The sequence below is a fragment of the Gracilinanus agilis genome, chromosome 3 (assembly GCF_016433145.1).
Source record: "Gracilinanus agilis isolate LMUSP501 chromosome 3, AgileGrace, whole genome shotgun sequence".
Classification (NCBI taxonomy): Eukaryota; Metazoa; Chordata; class Mammalia; order Didelphimorphia; family Didelphidae; genus Gracilinanus; species Gracilinanus agilis.
The window spans coordinates 397,549,245-397,555,730 of record NC_058132.1 but is presented as its reverse complement, the minus strand read 5'-3'; positions in this window follow the sequence as shown (position 1 = coordinate 397,555,730).

The following is a 6,486-nucleotide window of genomic DNA, read 5'->3' as shown; positions in this document are numbered from 1 at the left end:
CACAACTATTCCCCTGCCATCACTTTTGGACTTCTGGGTTCAGAGGCTTCCATTTTTTTAATCCCCAAGATATTGCCACTTGGAATTAATAATCTTGAAAGATTTTTGCTGTATTACTCTAAATACTGCTTCCCAGAGTTCACAGCAGATCCAGACAAAATATTCAAATGGCTAACTTCTACCATTCTGAACAATGCAGGACAAATTGGGGAATCCAGAATTCTTACATCTGATCCCTTCTATGGTATCAGAACTTCCTTTAACTGCAAAATATGTAAATCAGTGCAGGAAGATTTTCTGTGGTGTACCTGACCTTTTGTCCACATCAATTGATAAAGTCATGGATAAGGATTATTCTTCTTTGTTAAGTGTTTTTGGCTTATTTTTCTCTAATATACAAGTGATTTTCCCTTGTCATCTTATGAGTGTAATCCTAGACTCTAAGCCAGTCAACAGGTTTATATTGTTCAGAACCCAGAGAGTTAGGAAGCAATGTTTGTTTCCTTGTTTTCTAAACAATATAGATTTAGAAACTAATTTAAATATATGCTATTCATAAGCAGCATGAACTTTGTTATGTTTAATTACCAAATCACTTCTGCATTTTTATTAAACAAGAAAGTCTATGTTTGTGATTTTTCCAACAATGTTTCTAATCTTCTTTTTGTGGACAATGGCCAAACATAGTCATGTAAACACCTCTGGGACAGAGTTCAATTGGACAGTATAATTTATCTTAAATATTTATTTTTAACTAGCTCATTATCTCTACAGAATCTTTCTATTTAATTTCAATGGAAGAAATCAAAGTCTTTTTCCCAATGCTGGTCTAAAAACTCAATAAGCATAAGTGGGAATATTAGGGAGGCTCACACATTAATTAAAATTTGAATTTCAGTAGGAGACAGCCTTGATTTACTCAACCAAAAAAACAACAATGACAACACTCTGGGACAGGGAGTGAACGCAATAAGAGACATCAAAGAAAATTCGTCTCATTTATTTCTCCTCACTGGAAAGAGAATACTTAAAACATCCAGTTTTGAATTGAGGCTGTATTCAGAATTGAGGATTCTCAGGAGTAGGAGAAATTAAAAAGTGACCTAAAACAAGAAAATTTAATTGTAAATTTAATTTCTATTCACTCTATTCTTTTTTTCTATTTTATTTCTATTCTAATTTCTATTCACTTTATTCTATTCACTCATTCTATTCTTCCATCATGTAAAATTTCAGATACCCTGTTCAGTTTTGTGAAATTGGATTTGAACTTGGTTAGATGCTGATTAAGACCAATCAATTGAATTGCTTCTATAAATGCTCATATCTTTCCTGTAGTAACTAAATTCTGCATATATTTGGGTGAAAGCAGGGGTATTGAATCAGCTAGTTCTGTAAAGTACTATTCGCTCATTTTTTAAAAATGCTTTTTTGGTCTATATCTGAGATTTCATTAATTTTTCCACTTTAAATAATAGGTGTTTATGTTAATAAAATTCTATTTTTAACTTTTTTAGCCACAGCAATACATAATGAAGGGAAAAATTTTTTTTCAAATTTTTTGCCACCTTTCAACTTCTTTCCAACTTATAAACTGTATTCCTTTCCCACTGTGATCTCGACATACATACATACACACACACACACAATATACACACAGGCACACAAATACATCTACAAACACTAGCACAAATATGTACACATTCAGGTTGAATTTTCCATCGGTAATGGAATAAAAGTAGAAGGAATTTCTGTGGCATGTTGTAGAACTGGTTCAAAACATCTTATAATGCTTCTATGGTTTAATTCTACTTGCAAACTCTGGAAGATTGTCATGCTCACATACAATGTAATGCCTAGGATGATATTTTGAATGAGGATGGCAAAGTTTATGGTAATAAACCTAGAATTTTGGCTAAATTCCAATGAAGGTCATTGATAGGTCTGAATCTATGCTATACATAAAATGAGAAAGAAAAAAGACTTGCTTAATTTACAGATATTCCCTTCATTAAAATAAGCATCTAGACTGCTGGGTGGTACAATGGACAGAGCACTGAGCCTGAAATTAGGAAGTTCTGAATTCAAATACAGCCTGAGACACTTATTCCTGTGTGTAGCCCTGGGCAAGTCATTTAACTTCTGTGTGCCTTAGTTTCCTCATCCATAAAATATATATCCATCTATATCAATATTATTTTTAACAATTATCTCCCTTTTATGGACACATAATAAAAGCGCCTAACTCCCAGAGTTGTGAGGATCAAATGAGAAAAGACTAGTATAACACTTAGTGCAGTGTCCAGCACATACTAAGCTCTATATAAATGTTAACTGTTATTATTGTTAACAAAGCTTCTTCTGCTACATTCCATCAAATGTCTAGTTGTGATAAACTTCCTCTGTTAATGCTTGCAAAGTCTATTATGATTCTATATGAATGATAAAAGAAAATATTGATTATTGTATACATATGTCAAAAGTAGATTATTTAATGAGAAACATTATATTTTAAAGTTCCCTCTACCCTTGCAAAGGTATTGAGCTCTTAACTTTTGACGAGTTTTATTATTGCTTTATTTTACATAATACAGACTTTAAAAAATGTATACCTGCCCTCAAATTGTTAGTTGGTTTTAACAGAAATGTTAATCTAACAGAAATGTTTCTCATTCTTGTCCCAAGTCTCTCAATCTAAGTTTAAAAGTCTCCAAAAGTGGAATTTGGAGACATAATATATTACAAAAAATACTAGAGGCAATATGTCCAATGAATAGAGCCCTGAGATAGGAACAAGAGTGGTTGTTGATCGTCCTAATAATAACCAGATGTATATGATCTTAATTCACTTTACATTCTTGAGCCTTATCTACCTCTGTTGCAGTGTAGGGGGATTGGACTAGATTATCTCTTATCCTTTGACCCAACGAACTTATTTCATGAATGAACATTTTTGGAGAAATCTTATTTCAATGTTCCAATTTAGGACAATGGAAGTTCGTTGATTGTGCTCTTTCACATTTTATTCTCTATACCTTTTAATGACAAATTTAAGAATATTTAATTTTTAAAATATTACTCCAATGTTACTGTTAAATATAAATTGTAACTCTAACCTTCTTGACAATGATTTTAGATTTAAATCAGTAAACCTGAGTTAAGTAGAGCTGATGAGGTTTCTGACTGATATGATGTCATGAAAGGTCACAGAGGAGCCCAGTTGTCCCAGACACTCTAGCAAATATCTAAAATAGGAACAGACCAAATGGTGATCAAGAAAACCAAAGTGTAACTACAGAAAATCTCTTCATTCCTGAAAAGGCTGTCGAGAAAGATAGTCAAAAGCCTACCAGACCTTTCTACCAGAAAATACAACTTAAGCAAATGTAAACAAGTCTAACAGTGCTAGGGCTGGAGCAGGCTCAGTATGAAGCACTCTGTGCTGAAGACAATTTCTGTAGGAAGGTGGTGGAGGGAGGGTCAGGAAGTCCAGAGTTCTTAGATGTGAATCCTCCAATGGGGACAGTACTACAGAAGATATTTACTAACATCCCTCACTTTGTGAAATGAGGTAGTTATTTTCCACAGAAGGTAATGAGATTTGTCCTTCAGACTTGATTGAGTCAGAGAAATGAGTAGCAATCAGGCTATTGTCATAGTTTCCTACTTTCCTCAAAATAAAAAACCAAAAGGATCCCCAGCTAGAACTAAAAGTTTTGGGCAACAGAACCAGCAGCTATAGAAAACTGAAAGTTCTGCTTCAGTGAATCAAGTTGGTTTCTTCACTAAACACTCTTGTGGAATATCCTTGTGCTATGGCTAAATAAATCTCCTTTTGTTAATTGCTCTTTTTTTCTTACACAAATGTCATTTTATTCGAGCATCAAATCTAGACTATCAAGGGAGTAAATCTTAGTCAGGCTTTTCCTACAATTAAAACTGCAGTGCTCTGTGTCACAGTCTGGGAGTTGGGTGGGCCTTCTTTGCCTGGAGTACCCCAATGGGGCTTAAAATCTGGAGTGGTCTAACTTATAACACTCTAGAAGGCTTTGGAGACCATATAATTCTGAACTCAGATGATTCATGGAAACCCAAAACATCATCACTTTGAGTGCAGACAAATCAGAATACTAAAAGTCAATATAGGCTCTCAGGTCATAGAGGTTAGATCCAGAGATGGGCTGACATCTCATCCAGGAGTTCTGGATGGGACAGAAGCTAATCTTGGCACAAAGTACCAAATTAAGAAGTGTTTCTATAGTTTTGAGTATACAGAAGACAGAACACAATGAAGAAATACTGTGGGTCAACACATTTCCTCCAAAATATAATCAGAAGAGGAAAGTTCCTCAAGAATTATGAACATAGCTTCAAAGGAGTAAAAAAAACTAATTGGTCAGAAAACTACAACAGTGTCTAGAAGAAGTGAATAACAGAAAAAAATTGAGAGTATAAGTATAAATTAGAGCTCTGAAGGGAAAAAAAGAGTTGGAAAGAGAATAGCTTAGATCAGAAGGTGGAATACATTTCAACAGGTAATATTAATTGAATGCTAGAATCAGCCAATAGAATTCAATGACGTCATGAGACAAGAAGAAATATTAGAACAAAATATTGTCCTAATTGTTCTAATGTTCAAAATATTGAAAGATTTAAAAAATAGAAGAAAAATGTAACTAACTTGGAAAACAAGTATGAGAGGTAATTAGAGAATCATCAGAATTCCTGAAAATGAAATCAAGCAAAAAAATTTGGATGTTATATTTCAATAAGTGTTGTGTGGAAATGCAAAGCATGGAATCCCTGCAAAGGTACAGGGACAGCCTCACCCAGAATTCCAGGGGACCCCCCTGGAGAACTTTGGGTGAGGGGGCAGTTGAGAAGGGTTTTGAGACAGTTAATTTGTCGAGGTTGAAGTGAGCAGACACCCTGCTTTCTACTCCAGACTTGGGGGTTCAGCTGAGGTGGCCATTGTAGCATAAGCCAGTGGTTTCTACTCATAGGGTTAGCCTGCTTGTTAATATTATTCTTCATTAATATCAATATATAATTACCTAGTGATTTAGTGATTATATATATAAATTATTTAACAAGTTCAGTTAAGTGCTTTCATCCCCTCCTGTGAAGGGGGGGAAGGGCAGCATCAACCTAACAGTTCAGGGTCACCTTTCCTTATTCAAATACCTTCATTAACCTCTCTAGTTTTCCTTGTTATTTCCTAATATATTCTTTACCTTCAAATCTGTGCCTGGGAAATTATTTGGGGGAATACTCACAACTCAGTCTGGACATCTAATTTGAATCCTGTCTGCTGCCAGTTTAAGAAGATCTTCTCTGTCCTCAACAGTTAGATAGCTAGCTTCTTTTTGCTCATCTATCAGATCTGTGAGGAATATAAATTAAAGGAAAGGAACATCATTGGGGTTTCAGCCATAACAGAAATTTACCAGAAGAATCTCATTCCTGCTTTCATTACCAACTGAAACCAGCAACTGTTTAAGGGGGAGGGGTTTGAGATCCAGGAGTGTTTTACCCCCTCCTTCCTCACTGAAGCCTGTCAATCTGTGGCTCTTGACTTGAAGCTCTATTTGGCCCTGACACATTTATCTGCTTCTCCAAATTATCTGTTATTATCATCATAAGTTATAAGTGAAAACAACTCTGATTTATTAGAATTAGAGGCAAAATGAAATTAGAAAGAATTCAATTGTCTCCTACTGAAAGAAACTCCCTAATGAAAATTTCTAGAAACATTAGAGTCCAAACCCAGAGTTTCTAGGTTAAAAAAATGAATGTTACAAGCAGAGAGAAAGAAAAATTTCAAGTATCAAGGGGCCATATTTGGGATCATACAAGACTTATCAGCTACTACTTTAAAGGAAAGTGAATTTTAGAATGAAAAATATTGAGTTTCCAGACCTGTAAAGAGAAGTTAAGTATTGATTTTAAAGATCTGAGGTGACTTTGGTGTTGACCTTGTTATTAGTCAAAATAATATAAATAGTTTTGTGTGTTTTTATTATTGGCCTCGCCTGTTAATGAATCATAGGTACAGTAATTTTGATATTTAAGTTTAAATAAATTTAAATTTACTAATGGAAAGCACAACAGAATATCAAGAACTAGAATGGTACATACATAGACTGCCTTGTCCTTTACCAATCCTTTTAATTTTAGATTTAAATTAAATCTGTGAGATGCCTGAAAAATACATTCTTATTGGCCTTTTTGAGGTATATTTTATCTCTAGCCAAGAATTTGTCAATTCTATATTGTGTGCTATGATCCAGATATATAAATCATATTACTTTCAATCTTGAATACGGAGAACAACCTTCAAGTCCCTTTAGTTTTTTCTCCAGAGGAGAGATCAAGTTTCATTTGAAAGACAGCTAATAGTTGCTCAGTAGAGGTAGAAATATAAATAATACACTTCACAATTTCATCTGTCCTCCATACTAAGAGAGAGAGATTTTATGAGTTAAA